Source organism: Choloepus didactylus, chromosome 1 (assembly GCF_015220235.1).
Source record: "Choloepus didactylus isolate mChoDid1 chromosome 1, mChoDid1.pri, whole genome shotgun sequence".
In the NCBI taxonomy this organism is placed as follows: Eukaryota; Metazoa; Chordata; class Mammalia; order Pilosa; family Megalonychidae; genus Choloepus; species Choloepus didactylus.
The window spans coordinates 91,630,370-91,650,306 of NC_051307.1; the positions used below are offsets into that span (position 1 = coordinate 91,630,370).

The window sequence follows — 19,937 nt, forward strand, 5'->3', positions numbered from 1 at the left end:
TCCAGAAGTACATAAAAGGAATATAAAATATAGTTCTTGGCTAAAAGAATTGTATAGTTCGTTTAGGAGAGAGAAAATATAAATATGCACAAAACAAAATTTATACTCTATATGACAGGAATAGCTGTTTCATTTACCTGAGAGTTTCCAAAGCTAGAATGCTTCTGCCTCCTCTGTCTCTATCCAACACCAAGGATCAGTCATAATATGTAATGGTGGTTGCCTTCAGGTTGTTTTTAAAAACTAATAGCAATAATTATAGTAGTAGAGCTATAATAATAAAAAAAAAACAAGCAGGTGTGCCAAAATTGCATTCAATCCATCTTTATTTGTCTTTGAATAACATCATTGTATCTCTTACCCTTTCTTCAATTCATCTTTCCTGACACCCTCTCAGTGTTCCTAGATCTCTACCGATACTCATCCCTAAGAAAATTCCAGAGAAGAGAAGGAAAGCAGTTGTATCTGCCAGGATAAGCTAGATTGTGATGTGGTAACAAACAACTCTAAAATATTGGTGGTTTGGAATAATAAGGATTTGTTTCTTGCTAGCACTATATGTTCATAAAGAGTTTATGGGAGCTCTGCTCATCATAGGGAATTGGGAACTCTGGCTGATGGGTCAGCTATAAAGTTGCCAGTTACCATCCCAGGCAGGAGAACTCGGAAGCATCTTACACCAGCAATTAAATACTCCAGCGTGGCAATGATTCAGCATCGTTTGCCAGAACTAGTCTCATGCCCTACTCAACCACAAGAAACCAGGGAAAACAATTCAGTTATGTGCCCAGAAGGCAGAGAGCTAGAAATACCTGGCCAACATCAGAATGACCACCTTAGCAATTAACGTTGTCATACTGTTTTATTTTCAAATAATTTTCATTGTGATTCTAATTCTATATTTACATGTTAGCTCTAACTCAAACAGATTTTCAAATTTGGCCTCTAGCCAACAGATTTGTGTGTGTGTGTGTGTGTGTGCACGTGTGTGTGTGTAAATTTCAAACTTATACAGTGAAGTAGCATTATTCATGTTTAACTCACTTTTTGCTTTCTATTACTCCTACTGCCTAATTCCACTAGCCCTTGCCCATGAAAATTAGGCCTTATTTGTAGTGGAATTGTTAGTTATGTCAATGACTAGTCAGAGTATCAAGATCAGAAAGCTTGTTCTTCTTGAAACCTTTTCTAGATTTAAGGAACCAGATTTTGAGCATGCAATGTCCTGATGAGTTTAGTGGGACATGAACCGGTCTGTATCTTAGGGCTTAACTTATTAAATGTATTCATATTCTAACCTGTAGAGTTTCTTATTAGCAGCTAGCATCAGGCCCTACACAGTAGGTGTTGCATAAGGGATGTGAAGTTAGTGAATTCCTTATGGCAGAATCACCGACCATGTTTGAAAGGATGTTTTACCGAAGTAGAAGACCATGACCCAGGTGCCATGTTGCCCCTATTATAAGTAATGCTATAAAATTACATGACCTTGTCCTAGATACCACATGGTTACCCCATCATTAAGTAGTTGATGATGTCACTGGGAAACCAGGGCAAATACTACTTAAACCACATGCAGATTGTCTGCAAACACAAGGTATTAGACACAAGCAGACCTGGGCAAGAAAACATAGCACTGTAGTGAGGTGGAAAGAATCTGGGGTTGGAGTAGAAAGAACACAGAGGTGGAGTCAGGAGATTTAATTTTGGTCCTAATTCCACTGTTGTCCAACTGTATGAGCTTTGAAAAAAATTTTTGATCAAATCATTTACCTTCCCAAGTTTTCTCATCTTTAAAACTGGAAATTCATAGAAACATCTCTAAATTTCCTTTTTGCTTAAGCATATTGTTTTACTATTACTGGGTTGGATATAACCCTTAAGTCCATGTCTTTTACTGGGGAATCATCAACAAGCACACATCCTAAGAATGTAGAACTGAAAAAGTCCTTTTTGTATATATAAAGGGTAACCTATTTTATGTATGATAATTATGTCTGATGAAAGAGGCATAGATACTGTAAAACAGCAGATTTAAAAAATTATTTACCTTTGAAATATAAGCCAAAAGATTGTCAGAAATTAACATGCTCCATTTTCTCATTCATTGATTCATCCATTCATTTAAAAACGTGTTGCACATCTACCATGTAATCAGCTGGGTTAAATGAGCCGAGAGGGTCAAGGGAATGGAGGGCATTGGCAAGAAGAACATTACTGAAACAGTGGATCATGGAATCTAAGTGCATAGAGAGGAAAGTGATTAAGGGAGAGTGTTGATGGAGTGGGAGAAAGTAGAGGGCTCCATGAATTGGCGGTCCCAGTGGGGTCAAATAAAGGGCATAGGATGAATAATTGAACAAGCAAGTCAGAAGGAGAGGAAGTTTTGGTCATGAAGGAGGCTGTGAAACTTCTGCTTCTGACCAAGATCAAGAAACAAGGACCAGATTTCCTACCCCCATCCCACCCTCCACCTGGAGTAACCAGAAACTTAGACAAAATATAAGAAACAACAAATTTCAAGACACTGGGAATCAAACAACAGGGGACAGTTTGATCCCTGAGAGGCAGGACACAAACAAGGTGATCCTTATGAATGCCCCAGGTTACTGCCTTGAGTTTCCAGGTGACCAGGTGGGGAAGGGGAACCCAGATGGAGCCCAGTGGTCTCTCTGAGTTGAGAAGATGGAGCTGAGAGTCCAGGGAGAACAAGGCAACTAGACTTCATAGGAAGGAACACTGAAGAGAAGAAAGTGCACAGAAAAAGAACTCTGGAGATCTTCAGAGGGCCCCCCTCACATAGTCATCAGAGTATTGATCAGCACATGCATATGAGGAAACTACCCAAGGATGGGGAAGAACTACCCAAAATAATCGGCAGGAACAGCTCTCAGAACTCATAAAGGGCCTGGAATAGTGCCTGTTCCCACCAGCCACACTAGAAACCACAGATTCACAGGGCATCAGATAGAGTACTCAGAAGGGTCTTACCTTAGTAGTGTGGAACAAACAGCCCTAGATTAAGCATAGCTGTGGTTCCACTAAACAAGCCCTAAAAGGATGAGGCTGTTTCCAAGTAGTTTAACTACATCCCAATACAAAGCTGAAGGATATATATAGAAATACAAAAATACTCAGCACCCAACAGGGTAAAATCTGACATCCAATAAAAACTTAACCAGGCATGCAAAGAAGCAGGAAAATACAACCCATAATAAGGAAAAATAATCAATTGAAACTGACCCAGAACTGACAGAGACGTTAGAATCAGCAGATACAGACATAAAAACAGCTATTATAGCTGCATTCCAAACATTCAAATAGTTAAATGCGTATATAGAAGGTATACAGAAAGACCCATATTGAGTTTCTACAGATGAAAACTACAATGTCTTAGGTGAAAAATTTCTGGATGGAATTAATGGCAAAGTAGATGTTGCAGGAGAAAAGATAAGTGTTCTTGAAGGCATAGTAATAGGAACTGTCCAAAATGAAACAGAGAAATAAAAGGGCTTTTTGTTTTGTTTTGTTTTGTTGTTGTTGTTGTTTTTCACATATACTGGTAATTTATTAGCATCATTACTGTTTTATATATCAGATTCCAGTAACGGTTGAGTTACGTGGAGGTGACATAACAAGATATGGTTCAGATAAATTGACAGCATGATTTCATTTTTTCTGCTCGTTCTTGTCGTAGTCCCACTTGGCAGAAAACCCCTGGATTGGGATGACCTTCACGTCGAGCATCCTCTTGGTTTGCTTGGCCACCCAGTCTTCTTCAAAGGCGTGCAGGATGGTGCCATAGGCATAGTGCTTCTCCCAGATCAGGATGAGAGCAGTGAAGCCGATGAACCGGGCAGTGCCCACAACCGTCTTCCACTCGTTGGTGCTTCTGTTCATTTCAGCATAGCTCTCTTTCATGTGATACAGTTCAACTTATTTATCCATGGAGAGGCTGCTCCAGGAGGCCTTCTCCTTCTCTTTCAGGGCCTTCTGGCTGGCAGAAAGGCTCTTGACATGGGCCACATCCGGCAAGGGATAGTCATACTGATCGACATAAGCAGGGAGAGAATAGTCTTCACTCTTCATGACACTTCCATGTGCTCTCAAACACATGGAGGTGGAAATTGCTCGCTTGCCAATTAGGCTAAATACCCTGGTGGTCAACATTCTGCCGCCAGCCTCTGCCCGCTGCGACCACCCTCTACACCCCAGCTGCCCATGACCGCTGTTGTTGTTTTTTAAAGAACAGAGCATCAGTGGACTGTGGGACAACTCCAAGCAATTTAATATGTGTGTAATTGGAGTCCTGGTGGGGCAGGGGGAGGCAGAAAAAATACATGAATAAATAATGCCTGAAAATTAAGGATATATACCATCAGACCTAAGCACTAAATAATAGAACAGAGTTATTGCTAATTAGCCAGCAAAGGAGATGATTTGGAACCATTAAATATTCTCAGGTAATCCAAAAGAGGGCAGAAAAGGAGGAAAAAGGGAGCAAAGAATATATGAGGCAAATGGAAAGCAAATCACAAGAGTAATAGACTCAAACCTATTCATATCAGTAATCACAGGAAATTTAAGTGGATTAACAATTCCAATTAAAAAGCAGAGATTGTTATATTGGATTTAAGAAACAGGACTCAACTATATGCTGCCTACAAGAAAGGCGCTTTAAATATTTACACAAATAGGTACAAAGTAAAAGGATGGAAAAAGAAATACCATGCTAGCACTATTCATAAAAAGTTTGAGTGGCTAGACAAAGTAGATTTCAGAGCAAAGAATATTACCAGAGATAAAGATGGTGTTTCAGAATGATAAAGGGATCAGTTCATTAGGAGGATGTGACCTGATAAGTGACAAAATCTCAGTACCCCTTGGAGGCATATGGCGTTGGGAGGTGAGGGTGGAGAGGTAAGGTAGTCCCAGTAGAGATTTAACTCACAGATATAGAATCATAGAATCTTAGACCTGGAAGAATCCTTAGTGATCATCATTTTTTAGATAAGGAATCTAAAGCCCATAAAAGTGAAGTAACTAGCTCTGAATTCATATTTTCATATAATTATCCACTAATAGAACCAGGACTAGGTCCCAGATTGTCTGACTTACAATCCACTCAGACATAAAGGAAACATATAGTCTCTTAAACTATGGAATAATACTAATTGAATAAAGCCTTAGAAAGACATGAGTGTGCCAGGTACACTGATGATGTAGTAAAGGGGGTTAAAATTGCTTCTTGGAAATAGCTTTCAGTTAACCAGGAAAAACTTCATACAATACAGGGGTGGGGAATGGGGAAGAAAGCAGTATATCCTCTGCATGTCATGAAACTTTAGAGAAAGGATGCACAGATAATTTTGTTTGGTCTAAGACTGTCTTAGATATAAAAAGGCATGTTTTAAAAAGTATATTCACTCTTATACTTTTGTCTTAAAATGACAAAAATTTTAAGGAAATGATTAGCACATTGAAACCTGGATGTATGTTTGGAAACCTGGTTTATTTTATTCAGGAAAACATGCTAGGGAAGATGAACCTGTGAATTTAGCATGTTTGGCAGAGAAGTCAGGGAATAGAATGTATTTCTTGCATCTAGAATGATCTGAGCTAAGTATGGTGCAGAAGCAAAAGCAGTAGAGTCTAAAGAAATAAATGGTGGAAAGGCTCCCATGGTTGGAACTCATAGGACTGGATGGTGAGACAGGTCAGACAAAATCAGGCTAGGAAAAGGGTTGAGAATTATACTCACCTTGCAGTAAAAGGGGAGTCTCTGAGGATTGAGATGACAACCACGTGATTGGGCAGGGGCTCATAGGCTGCAGAAGTAAAGTTCACCAAGGAAAAACTCAGAACAACCAGGTTTTGGACCAAGGGTTTTCTGCTGAGGACAGCATAAGTACATGTAAGTGGGTTTGCATCAAGACATGGCTGACTGCTGACTGTGAATAGCCAAAGGACAGATATCTCCCAGAAGTTTTAGGATTGGGAAACAAGGAAATAAGTAGTTGGTCCAGGATGAAAAAGAGCTGATAAGGGGGGGAAGGCTGGTAGAAGTCAGGTGTTGTCTTTTGGGGGTTAAAGTTGAGTTGATTGATATGTATCACTGCTTAATAGGCTTAGAGATTCAAGACCAGTCCTATAGAAGCTAATTATCCCCTCATTGGCACTTTTCCTGCAATTTTTGGAGCTCCTGCCAGGGGAGATTTTAATGAGTGAAAAAGCATCACAGAAAGAGTCTTCCCAAGAATGTAAATTTAAAACGAAAAATCAGCTATAATACATGATTGTGTGGTCAAGTAAGAGGGTGGGAGGATATTTCATATAAAGATTTTTTTAACACTAAACTTGTTCACATCCTCAATATTTGCTGGGTAAATATTAAAATATATCAAATGAAGCAAACTTGAAAAGAATGTATGTTAGATACAGATATTCTCACAAAATCTCCATCATCATCAATCAGGTTTTTTCCTGTTTTTACTTCATACACTGATTTACAGCTTGTCTTTAATCATTTATTTTAGGCAGAGACCTTCTGGGCTCTGCTTGTACCAGCAGTACTTGAGCTTTTTAACATGTATTTCTAACATGCTGCTGCATGAGCTGATGCCCCTTCGGTCTGGGGAGATTTTAATGAGAGGTCACTGTGTCCCAGAGCAGCTGTGCCACAGGAATTGCTGTCTGCTGAGCTCTCACAACTGCTCTGTGATATTCCCCTCATCCTGTCTTTTTTTGTCAGAGACATAGTTCTTTGATCTAAGTTGCTTTTAAATTTCCTTTTCTCTCCTGATCAGAATAGAAAAACATGGAGATTAAAAAGTGTTTCTAACCTTTCCTTTCTGCCTTCATAAATAAACGCTATCATCTATATTAGTTAGGCTTAGGCTCTGCTATATATAAGAGTAAAGACACAAAAGACATTGACTTAAATAAGATGTGAGTTTTTCTTTCACATAGCAGAAATCTGAAAGTAAGCAGTCTAGAACTAGCAGAGAGGATCCAGAGAGTCATCAGGTACCCCGATCCTTTTAGGTTATTCCTCCACCACTCCTGGAGTTTAGTCGCAAACTATCCAAGATGGTGTTTCAGAGAACACAAACTATCCAAGATGGTGTTTCAGAGAACGCAAACTATCCAAGATGGTGTTTCAGAGAACAGGTTGGGGAAAAGGGGAGACAGAATCATCATCCCTCTCACATTAAAGAGACTTGCCAGTACTTGCAGCCAACCCTCAGCCTTGCATCCCATGGGCCATTTTGGCTACTCTAGCTGCAAGGGAACCTGGGGAATGTAGTCTCTTACTGAGTCCTTCTTACTGTGGAAAAAGGGCAGAACCGACTTTGGGAGGCACCCAGCGGTCTTTGCCACATCATCTCTTATTATCAGAGGGGATAATATTTTGGTGTTACTTATTTTGTACAGAAGGATATTCACAACCGGTAAATGCATCCTTGAGCCTCATGTCTCGAACTCCTTCCATATATCATAAAGCGATATTGTGTTTTCCCCTCTTACACTTGTATACCTATAACAAGTGTTGGTGTCACTTGGAACACCAACTGTCAGTATTGGTAGCAAATGAGTTAATAAACTGTCTTGGTAGCAAATGAGTTGGAAAGGTTAGCCTTAAATTATAAACTTGGGGATTTGGACCTGGTTCTTTAGGCAGTGGAGGAAGAGAAGAAAAAAGTTGAGTGTGTTCACATCTTACGATCTCTATGTTTTCAGAAAGTAGTGAGCAAGATTGTCTGCTGTTGATACGTTTGTTAGCATGAAAAGAATGTAAAGGGATTAGAAGAGCAGTTGTGAATAATATGATGAGGAATCACAAAGAGAATGAACAAAAGAGTTGTGAACAACTTCAGAGTCCTCACTGACGTGTTGGAAGTGAATGTGTCTTCAAATTTTCTGACAGCAGGAGCAAAGAGTCACACATGTTAGGTTAAATGACATTTTGGGTTTTGACAAGTATAAGTTCACCATGGGTTGTTTGTTTGTTTTTTCTTAAACTGCATGGATTGACATTTCAAGATGTGCCTTCTCCCCACACTGTTTCTTTCAGCAGAGGGAGCTGACAGTGAGTGACCTTGATAGAAGAACCAAGGCAGATGGCAGGAAACGGTGTGCATGTGAGAGAGGGGGAGGGGAGAGAGGAACCTATATGTTACTCTTGGTTATATAGTTAAGGAGAAATGGTAACTGGATAGTAGTTGGTGGTCAGGGGAATAGGATATGTGTGTGTTGCGTCTGAGCTGTCTGACATTTGGAATAAGTCCCTAAGGCAATGCTGAATATTCCGGGGTATGGTAAAACTAAAAGTGGAAAAAGAGGAGACATTTAAACGGGAACTAAGAGATGTTATTGGTAGAGCAGGAGGGAGACAGATCTTCCCTCTTTTCTTTCAGAAGGGCATTATAATGTCGAACATAAACACGGAGAGTTAAGAAGAATTCCCTTAAAACTGAAAACCCCATAGCTGAATAGACAGGGGGCCCCCAAAGTGCAGAGGACGCAGCATCTGGAGCATCTCACCCACCACACTGCTCTCAGTTCTCAGCATCTCCCCTGTGTGATTCTGTGAAGGGCATGCCATGGATAGGAATACAAAGTAAGAGCAGAAGGATGCTTTTATTTATTTTTTCCACTGTGCAATTCTCACACTTTAGAGAGGAGGAAATAAGCCCAGAGAGATCCAGTAGCTTGCCCAAGATCACTGTCCACTTAGGGGCAGAAACCAGCCAGCTGCCCAGCTCTGGACTCCGCCCAGTGCTCCCCCCACCATCGCTACCTCACAGTCACGTGGTGATCTGAGGGCGGGTGGAGGCCGCCAGGTCTGTCGGTGCTGTCCCTGATGGCTGGGCGGAGGCACTCTCAGAGAAAGGCAGAAGCTGGGGGGAGTGGATCTGTAGCCTGGTGGCTAGAGAGGAGCCAAGAGAGCAGTCAGATGGTGATTTCAGGAAATATTCTAAAACGGTTTCAGAGGGGTTTGGAAAAAAAACAAATCTACTCACCACCCTGTTTCAGGGATATTAACATGCAGTGCTAACCTTCCTTCTGCATTAGGCTTTCTGTGTCTTCTGGGGACTGTTAGAGCCTCTTTCTAAATGCATTGCTCCTCTGAGGGAAATAGACAACAAAGTTCCAAATCCTCTCCCATCTGAGAGGTGAAAGCTGGACACTTGTAAAAATTCAATGTCTGTCCATTAGACATGTTTAGCATGATAATATATGAGTAACTTTTCCACCAGCTGATCATCTCATTGAGACCCACCAGGACCAGATACAGGCTGCATGTTTCAGAGCTTAAGACATACCAAAGTTAGAGGGGAGCATGAGGACTTTGCCCAGAGGTTTGTTGAGGTGCTGAATAAAAGAAGGAGTGTGATCACTGGTGTTTTTATCGGAAAGTTTGAAAGAAGGAAGCTAGGAAAGCCTTGGGGTTTCTCAGATTCACTTAAAAAGAAGTAAGGGATTAAAAAAGGAAAGAGGTCAGAATTGTGTAAATGCTTATGCATTTGACCTTAAGTTATATTAAATGTAAATGAGATAAGAAATGAACCAGGCAAACAGGTCCCTTTAATTTTTAGTCACCCATTCAGGCCCTTTTAGAGAAAGAGTATCAGTCTTAGTAGCCATATGCCCAGGCCTATTCATAAAATATTTTTTGAGATAATTCTGATTTTAAAGAATTTTCCTGGGGCCAGACCAGTGTCCTTGTTTTTTGTTTGTTCATTTGTTTTAGACATCATATAGTGATATGGTTACCATATAGGTAAAGCAAATACTTAGCTGACACCAGTATCTGAGAATCTTTGAATCACAGTTACACAATTTTAGAGCTGGAATGGACCTTTTTGATCCTTTAGTGCATGCCTTTGTTTTATAGACAGAGCCATTGTGGCTTAGAAAGTTCAAGTTCCTTGTCTAAGTCATGTAGCTACTAAGTGACAGAGGTGGCAATCATATCAAGAACCCTGAGCTCTTTACATTGTATCTGTCTGTCCTGGTACTATGGCGGTCAATTTTGGAGGCAGGTCCAGGGAACTCATTGAGCACTATTTAAGAAAATGCAGCCTTTCGTGAGGCACTGGTTTAAGCTGATCACAATTAGGGGTTCACAAGCCTAATTGTTGCTAGCTCAAATCTCACAGGAGCTCAGGATCATGTATGCCTTTATTGGTCTTTGTATTACTCCTGGCTGATTATCACCTCTTTAGCACATTTAGTAGTGGTTTCTTAAAAACTGCAAAACAGTTGGTTAGTTCGTAGTCACAGCTTGTTCTACGAGGGAGTAGAGCTCATTTCTTTTGTCTCAGTCCCATGAGATACAAGCAGTCTTTGTGTCAGAAGTGTTTTAGTTGTTTAGTGGTCAAAAATCAGTGGAGGTCTTCGGTTGTGTTTTATTTTAGAAAGCCTTTATGGTTCCTTGACTTGCATAATCACACTGTTTTATAAATTTCACAATAACCATGCTGGTTTTAGTTAAATTTATTTAGAGGCAAAGAAAAAATGCTCTCTCAAGATAGCTCAAGACCCCCAACTTCTCTAATAATAATAATAATAAAATTTAACTTGAAAAAAGATATCTGAAGGAAAGGAGCGAGTCTTACCAGGAGATGATGAGGGAGATGGAATTTCATTGGAATCAAATAATGGCGATGACATGTGGAGCCTGGATCTGTAGGATTGTCCTACATCTAGATAGTTATAGGGACCTCACTTATGGTTCCAAATTAAGCTCCGTTCCCCAAGCCTACTTTATCCAGCTTCACACATTCTCTATATACCTTTTCTTCACCATATTGCTTCTGCTTACTGTGAGGTTCTGTTCCCTCATAACCTTGGCTTGCCTGTGGCCCAGTGTGGCCTCTCAGAGCTTTCTCCTCCTTGTGAAAACCTTTATTCCCCTTAGCTGTGTGTCATTCTCTTGCTGTTTTCTAGCTCACGTTCTTGAAAGATGGACTCTATTTGGCCCACCTCATCTTTTTGCCCCAGGCCAGGTCTTTTGTCACTGGCCAGCATTTGGGGTCCCTTCCCTTGGGCCAGGTGCCTAGCTCTGATCCAATCAACTGTGGATGCAAGACAGAACAGAGTCATGGGGTAGAAGGTGTTGCTGCTGAAGGCCTGCCCTGTCAGCAGGAGCTGTAGCAGAGTAGCATCTTCTAGAAGGGGTGGCTGTGGCAGTGTCCTTGATATGTTTAATAAAACATGTTGTCAAAGTAAAATAAAAAAAAACTTGCCAGGGAGGCAGCTGCAAGTAATGGAAAATAGAATTCACCAACAAAGAATTTGGGGTTCAGTTCCCAGCTCTGTAACTCAGTAGCTTTGATAATGTGCCCAAGGTTCTTCAGCTTCCTACCTGTAAAAATGGAGATTTATGAGGTCTAGATGACATAAAGTATGTGAAAACACTTAGTCAGCCATGAAGCACTGCACCCATATAAATGGTATTTACTTCTCTAAGCCCCTCCTAGCATAAAATCTTCTGTTTGTGGGATTTTTATGTATCTCCTTCCTAAGTTGAATATCACCTCCCAGAAAGCAGTTTGCCCCTCTGGGTTTAGAAGATGATCGCCCTTGCTTTGTGAAACCACAGAAATAGCTCAAAGAAATAGAAATATCAAGGTTATTATTTTTTTACACATAGCTGACCCAAACCTACATTATTCCTAAAAAGCTGGCAGTCTTTAGAGTCTTGTGATCCAAACCTTTTATTTACAGATGAGGATATGAAACTTGGAGAGGTTAATTGACTTCCTCAATGTCAGTGATAGAACTAGAACAGGACTCACTCAGGGATCTATTGCTGCATAACAAATTACCTCCGAACTTTGCAACTTAAAAAAATTAGTTTCTGTGGGCCGGGAATCCGAGAGTAGTTAGCTGGGTGATTCTGACTGAGGGTCTCTTATGAAGTTTCAATCAAGGTGTCAGCTAGAGCTGCAGGCTTTTGAAGGTTTGGCCAGGGCTGGATTTCACAGATTTCCAACTTGGCTGTTGGCTGGAGGCCTCAGTTCCTCAGCTCGTGGGCCTCTCCATAGGGCTGCTTGAATGTCCTCATGACATGGCAGCTGGCTGTCGTCAAAGAGAGGGATCCAAGAGAGAGCCAGGAGTAAGCTGCAGAAGTCACCCAACAACACTTCTGCCATATCTGCTCATTGAAAGCAAGTCACTAAGTCCAATTAAGCTCTACCACTATTAAAGAATTTGTGGGCATATTTTTAAAACATCACCAAAAGTTCCTTTAATATTGCCTTTTCTCTACAAATGGGTTTCCATAAGAGCATCAGCATGGTTTTTGTTGTTGTCGTTGTTTTTCAGTTACTTGATGAAACATTGTTCTCATTCAGAAATAACTACTGGAAAAAAAAATTAATTTATGAAGATATCTTCTCAGGAGAGTACGAAAAAAAAAACTGTTGCAAACAGGAGAGTTAAGCAAGGAGAGAACAGAACAGAAAAAAGAAAACCAAATGAGGGAAAAAAGAAGCAGGGATTCATTAGATTCTGATTTTTGTGAGCAGAGTTTTCTTTGAATTCAGGAAGCACTGAGTGAATAAATGTTATGCAAGCATATAGAGGAGCTCAGGTTTGAAGATATAAAGCCACTTAGGACCCCAACGCTAATTGCAGAGCATGACCCATGTATAAATACTCCATATATAAATAAAGGAAGCTTAGAGGCATCAGCACACACACACACACACACACACACACACACACACACTCAGAGGCACTACCTATACCCTTTCCTTGCTTTATTTTTCTCTTCAGCACTTATCACACTACCTACCGTTCTGCTTATTTTACCTATTTAAATTGTTTAGTATCTGCCTGCCCCACAATAATCTAAACTCCACGAGGGCAGAAGTGTTTAATGTTTTTGCTCCTGTATCCCCAGCACCTAAAAGAAACCTGGCACATGGTAGGCACTCAATAAATATTTGTTGAATGAATAAATTAGATCATCAATTAATAAGGAAATTGAGTTCAACCATGTGTGGGACTGGAGGGAAGGCTGTGCCAGGCAGATGGGGCAGCTGGACAAAGGCAGTGGGTCTGCAGCACATTCAGGGACCGGCTGTCTGTGTGGCTGCGCCTGTGGATTGTAGGTTGTTGTGGCAGCAGGTAAGTTTGGAGAGACAAGAAACAGAGGATGCTTGTGAAAGAGTTTTATTCTGCACAAATGCGATCTACTTCAGTTTGTTTTGCTTTGTTTTCCACTTTTTTTAAAATTCATTTTTATTGAGATATATTCACATACCATGCAGTCATACAAAGCGTACATTCAATTGTTTCCACTTAAGTTTTAAGGCCAGGAGTGACGTCTGAGCTTTTTCTCTAGGGTCTTGCTGTATTTAAGAATACACAACACTGAAAGTCTCTTACAATTCCTATATTTCACCTAACATCTGATTTGCTGCACTTTGACCAATAATCCTGTCTCTTTTACTGTAGCAACTAGCCTTTCATTCTTTGTTTCCTCTTTCTAATATAGGAAGAGTAGAATTCTCTAAATATTGAGGTCTGTTATGTTCTCCCTCCTTTGCCGGTGAACCTGAGGTTAACATTAATTAGACCCTGGGAAATTTGATGGCATTTTGGTGAGTGTATCACTGTGGCTTTATGCTTGGGGAATGAATTGTGAATTTCTTGCCATACTTCTCAGCTTCCCTGATTCATTGGGTGCCTTTCTTTTCTCAAATATCCTGTGCTGTAATGACACATCCACGTCACCGCTGCTCACAGCAGCTGTGCCGCAGTGTGGGAACCTCACCCAGAGACTCGGCTGTGCCGGGACTCCTGGCGGGGGGGGGGGGGGGGTGAGGGCGTCTGCTTCCTGCCCTTTGCCAGAAGAGAAGCAGCTCCAGGGCTGGGTTCCCACTGCCCTCTGCCCAGAAGTCAGGGCACAAGGCTGGACCCCACCTGTGCGGAGACTGTCCCACCTTCACCATAGATGTGTCCTTTAACCCATGCTCAGCTGTCACTATTAAGGCAGGTATGCATTCTGGGTTGAGGGGGCCATGCCCCCATCCTGATGGAGCTTTTTGGTTTTTTGGTTTTTGCTTTTGTTTTCGTTTGACGTCCTAGGGAGTTCAGATTTCTCTAAGGAAACATTATTTTGGATAAGGATGGCAACTTTGTTTAAACTCCGTGAAATCCCCTCAGCCCAAGCTCAAAACACAGTCATGCCCACACCTGACTTTGAGGAAAGAGATACATTATACTTGAGAAGGCAGAGATGGAGCACAGGAGAGTTTTGTTCCAAATTTTTTCTCCTTTGTTCCATTTTCCTTCATGTGAGCAGGAGAAACAACCAGAAAGGCTGGTGAGTACAGTTTATAATGGGACAGGGGAGGCAGCATAGCAGAGTACTGTCACTGATTCATTTTTTTTTTTAAATTGTCATGCGATTTTTAAGATTTAAAGCCATTTCAGAATAAGGAAACCATCACCATTATTGCCCTTTTTATTGACACTCAGTGTTGCTTCATAAAAATGCTTAGTGATTGAAAAGTAGTGGTGATTTTAAGCAAGGTCTTCACCTGGACTCCAAGAGAAAAAGGGGGTTGGGGTTAGGGAGGTGTTGAAGGGGAGAGCCACTGGGGAAATGCAACACGAGAATGCCTCCTTCACCATGGAAACCTTGCACACTCCCCATATCAGGTTTTGGTCCTAGAGCCAAATGGCTGCAGCCTGAATCTATCTTAGATACAGCTGCAAGAAGGTACAGAATGTCTCAGGAGGTTCTCTTGTACGTCTCAGAACCTAACAAAGCCTTTCTCGGGGAGATGGGAAGTAGGTGGAGGAGAGAGGTGGAAGGTCTTAGCAGTGTGATGGAGCCGTGAGAATGTGGTGTACATCCCTGCTCAAATATGCTGGGATACATATCCATGGACTTGGGGCCAGCATCTGGTGTTTTCTTCCATGGGGACTGCATTCTGTGCTAGCTGTGTGAATCCAGAGGCAGGGGTACTCAGTACATAGTAGTTGAAGGGATGAATGGATGGATGAGGATGAATGAATGAATGAATGAATAAATGAGGGATTTGGGGGCAGCCTTAAAAGAGAAGAACTACATAAGCAATCTCTTCTCTCCAGAAGCCAAGCTGGTTTGAAGCTGACCAAGGACCTCCAGAAGGGATGGTCAGAACACTGGGATAGGGGCACCTCTTGGTACCTGGGGTGAGAGGTGACTGTGCCTTGACTGGGATCCAATGCATTGCCAGTAGCTGAAGTCCCAGGAAGGGTTGGGGAGGGGGAGGGCACCTGGATGGTTATGGGGTAGCTTACCAGTGGCCATGCTGATTGTGGTTCAGACCTGGCTCCTTCTTCTGCCATTTCTGTGACCCTGGACCAGTCTTTGTGCCTCTTAGGTCTGCCAAGTCACCCACCTGAACCATGAGGATCATTCTAGCATCGACCTCCTACTTTGGCAAATGTATATGCAGTAATATCTATAAAAATTATGGACTGTTGTCACCAGTACCTACCTAACCCATGAACTTAGAGATAGAAGAATTACAAGAAGGAACAGGAAACAGCATGGAGTTCAACTCAAAACAGGGCTGGTTTTGAGTTACTCTTCCACCTCTAAAACAAACTTTTCAGCTCAATCAGGGGACTCCATTTTTTTGTCTGATAAATACAAAACATCTTCCAAGGTTGATACTACTAAATATCTCTATAATTCAGAACTCATTCTTCTCTCTGCATGTTAAAATTTGGGGCCCGGGAGCCCTCTCACAGGGGTGATTCCCAGGATTTCTATAACTTGCCCAAGTGCCACCCCAATTTCTGTCTTTTCCTAAGGATAAAAAGAAATCTGCGCTTCATCTATGTGCTGCCAACAGGAACTCTAGCAGGGATGTCGTGTGCTTCTGGGGGGCATCAGCTTCCCTCACAAGTCCTTTCTTCCCTTCCTTTGTTATTCTGTCCAGGATGTATTTCAAGTCAAGCTGACCCTTTTTAGATACTAAACTCCTAACCACAGGGAAACAGGAACAGGAAAAGAAAGAAGTATGAACATTTAAAAGGTATCTAAACAGGTTTTTTCCTCTGGTGTCTATGAAACTGTATGGTTGCTCTCTACCCATATTTGGTTTTGCTGATTTACATTTAAAGAAGAATAAATCTCCCCATTTTCCTCAGTTCTCAGAGGGTCTTCAGTCTGCATAAATGACACATTCTTGACCTTGCATACTGCCACAGCTGTTAAATCTTATACTAGTTCAGATGTTTTAAGTGGATCTACATTTTAATTTTGTTAATTACTATTACTGTCATTGTTGTTATTATTGTTTGCTGCACTGGATTGAGTCTCTGAAGGTATATGGAATACTCCCTTCTAGACCTTTTTGTCCCACTGTCTCACTGTCCTGCTGAATGACACAGTAGCTCTGAGCAGTGAGGTTCAGAAGAATTGGACAATTATGCCTTCCTTCTGATAACTGCAGGAGGTAGGACCAGACATTATGGGGGGAAATCTTTATTATTTCTTTCCTTCTGCTTGCTTTGCGATTAGTTTTCTGTTCTTTTTTCTAGTTCCTCCAGGTGTGTGGTTAGTCCTTTGATTTTAGCTCTTTCTTCTTATTTAATGTAGGTATTTAGGGCTATAAATTTCCCTCTCAGCACTGCCTTCACTGCATCCCATAAGTTTTCATATGTTGTGTTTTCATTTTTCTATGTGTCCAGAGATAGTTATGGATTTCTCTTGCAATTTCTTCTTTGACCCACTGATTGTTTAAGAGTGTTTTGTTTACCCTCTGTATATTTTTGAATATTCCAGTTCTCCACCTGTTACTGATTTCCAGCTTCATTCAATTATGATTAGATAAAGAGCATTGTATAATTTCAATCTTTTTAAATTTATCAAGACCAGTTTGTGACCCGATATGTGATCTATCCTGGAGAATGATCCATGAGCACTTGAGAAGAATATATATCTGCTGTTTTGTGGTACAATGTTCTATATATGTCTGTTAGGTCTAGTTCATTTATAATATTACTCAAGTTTTCTTTTTCCTTATTGACCTTCTGTGTGGATGTTCTATCTGTTGATGAGAATGATGTATTGAAGTCTCCAACTATTATTGTAAAGATATCTGTTTCTCCCTTAGGTTTTGCCAGTGTTTGCCTCATGTATTTTGGGGCACCCTGGTTAAGTACATAAATATTTATGATTCTTGGTGGATTGCCCCTTTTATTAATATTTAGTGTCCTTCTTTGTCTTTTACAACAGTTTTGCATTTAAAGTGTATTTCGTCTGACAGTATAGCTTACCCAAGCTCTTTTTTGGTTACTGTTTGCATGGAATGTCTTTTACCATCCTTTCACTTTCAACCTATTTGTGTCCTTGTGGGTTTAAGATGAATCTCTTGTAGACAGCGTATAGATGGGTCATACTTTTTTATCCATTCTGCCAGTCTGTCTTTTGAGTGGGGAGTTTAATCCATTAACATTCAATGATATTACTGTATAGGCAGTATTTACTTCAGCCATTTTATCCTTTGTTTTTTACATGCCATATCTTTTTTATCTCCCTTTTTATTCTTTTGGTTACCCCTACTGATAATCTTCATTTTTATACTCTCTGCCAACCTCTCTTTCCTGTCTTTTCCTTTCAGCCTGCAGAACTCCCTTTAGTATTTCTTGTAGGCAGGTCTCTTGTTGACAAACTCTCTCAGTTTCTGTTTCTCTCTGAATATTTTAAACTCTCCCTCATTTTTAAAGGACAGTTTTGCCAGATAAGGAATTCTTGGCTGGCAGTTTTTCTCTTTCAGTACCTTCAATATATCATATCACTGCCTTTTTGCCTTCAAGGTTTCTGATGAGAAATACGTACTTAACCTTACTGTGTTCTCCTCGTGTATGATGAATTGCTTTCCTCTTGCTGCTTTCAGGATTCTCTTCTCATGTTTGGCATTTGACATTCTGATTAGTATGTGTCTTGGAATAGGTCTATTAGGGTTATTCTGTTTGGAGTATGTTGCACTTCTTGAAAATGTATATTTATGTCTGTTCTGGTTTGCTAAAGCTGCGAGAAATGCAATATATCAGAAACGGATTGGCTTTTATAACAGGGGTTTGTTAGTTCACAAATTTACAGTTCTAAGCCCATGAAAATGTCTAAATTAAGGCATTAAGAGGTAGTTACCTTCTCTGGGAAAAGATCAATGGTGTCTGGAATGCCTCTGTCAGCTGGGAAGGCACATGACTGGCATCTGCTGGTCCTTTGTTCCCAGGTTGCGTTGCTTTCAGCTTCTGATTCCAGTGGCTTTCTCCTTAAGCATCTGTGGCTTCTCGATTAGCTTCTCCAGGGCAAACTCTGGGCTTCATCTCGTAGCTTAGCATCTCCAAATGTCTGGGTCTGTGTCAATTCTGAGCTTTCTTCAAAATGTCTCTGCATTTTATCCTCTCATAGAGGATACCAGTAAACTAATTAAGACCCACCTTGAGTGGGTGGGGTCACATCTCTGTGGAAATAATCTAATCAAAAGGTCCCACCCACAATTGGGTGGGTCACATCTCCATGAAACAACCTAATCAGAAGATCCCACCCACAATAGGTCTGCACCCACAAGACTGAATTATAAGAATACAGCTTTTCTGGGGTACATAATAGATTCAAACCAGCATAGTGTCCTTTATAAGAGTTGAGAAATTTGGGGCCATTATTTCCTCAAATGTTCTTTCTGTTGCTTTTCCCTTCTTTTCTCCTTCTGGAGCACCTATGATGCATATGTTTGTGTGCATTGTGCTGTCATTCAAATCCCTGAGATCCTGCTCAATTTTTCCCATTCTTTTCTCTCTGTTCTGTCTGTAAGATTTCAACTGTCCTGTTTTCTAGCTCACTGATTCTTTCTTCTGCCTGTTCAGATTTGCTGTGGTATATCTCTAGTATATTTTAAAATCTCTTCTATTATGTCTTTCATTCCTATAATTTCTGTTTTGTTTCTTTTTTGTTTTAAAATTCTTTTTTGTGCTCACACAATATTGTCTTAATATCCTTTATCTCTTTAGCCCTATTTTCCTTTATCTCCTTGAATTGCTTTAGGATATTGGTTTGAACATCTTTGATTAGTTCCAAATTCTGTGTCTTCTCTGAAGTTTTAATTTGTTCCTTTGACTGGGTCATATCTTCTTGTTTCTTAGTATGGCTTGTAATTTTTTGCTGGTGTCGAGGCATCTGATTATCTTGATGAGTTTGCTCTGAAGCTCAGTTTCTCTCTCTTGCCTAGGGTTTTATTGTTAATTGGCTTTTTGCTAAGGCACTTCTTTGACACTTGGTTCATCTTATTATAGACCTTTAGAATAGCCATGTTTAACTGGTCAGATTTTTTCAGCTCTTATTCTTCCAATTCTTGCCTTGGATATATGATACAGTTTTTGAGATTACACTATTTATAATTGTTTAAACCCCCAGGAGAAAGCTTTCTTTCCCCTGTTCCTTCTCCAAGAATGTTGATCAGTTCTATTTGTATATACCTATATAGTTTTTTAATACTCCTTTCATTATCTCTAGCTGCTTTTGCCTGGAGGGCAAATTCTGGGAGAAAGGTCACCCCAGAGAGGCCTTTCTAAGTTAGTATTTCCCAGTCAAAACAGGACCAGGGACACAAGAAGGGTATAGATCATTTCAAAGTGCCCTGGGGAGGAGATCTGGAAGGACACCAAACTTCTCTTTGACAGATCCCCTAATTTGTGCTTTCCTGGCCTGCTCAGCACATGGCACACTTCAGCCAGCTGTTCTGCACAGTCCTAAGGTGGTAGTGCCTAAGTCTCAACTGATTCCACCCCTTTTGGGGGTGTTGTTTTAAATGGAAGCCACCAGCTGCTTTTCTCCAGGGCAGTTGAAACCCTAATACAGAGCCAAGACCCAGCAATCTAAATTTGCTAATCAAAAGCCGTAAACATTGCTGGGC

General features: G+C 40.7%; 1 protein-coding gene and 1 pseudogene across 13 annotated transcripts in view; one reads left to right on the top strand and one right to left on the bottom strand.

The window, feature by feature from the left end:
* Positions 1–19,937, top strand: part of KALRN (kalirin RhoGEF kinase) — a 749,960-nt gene that overhangs the window by 529,887 nt on the left and 200,136 nt on the right. The window lies entirely within an intron of this gene.
* LOC119534684 lies at positions 3,670–4,176 on the bottom strand (annotated as a pseudogene).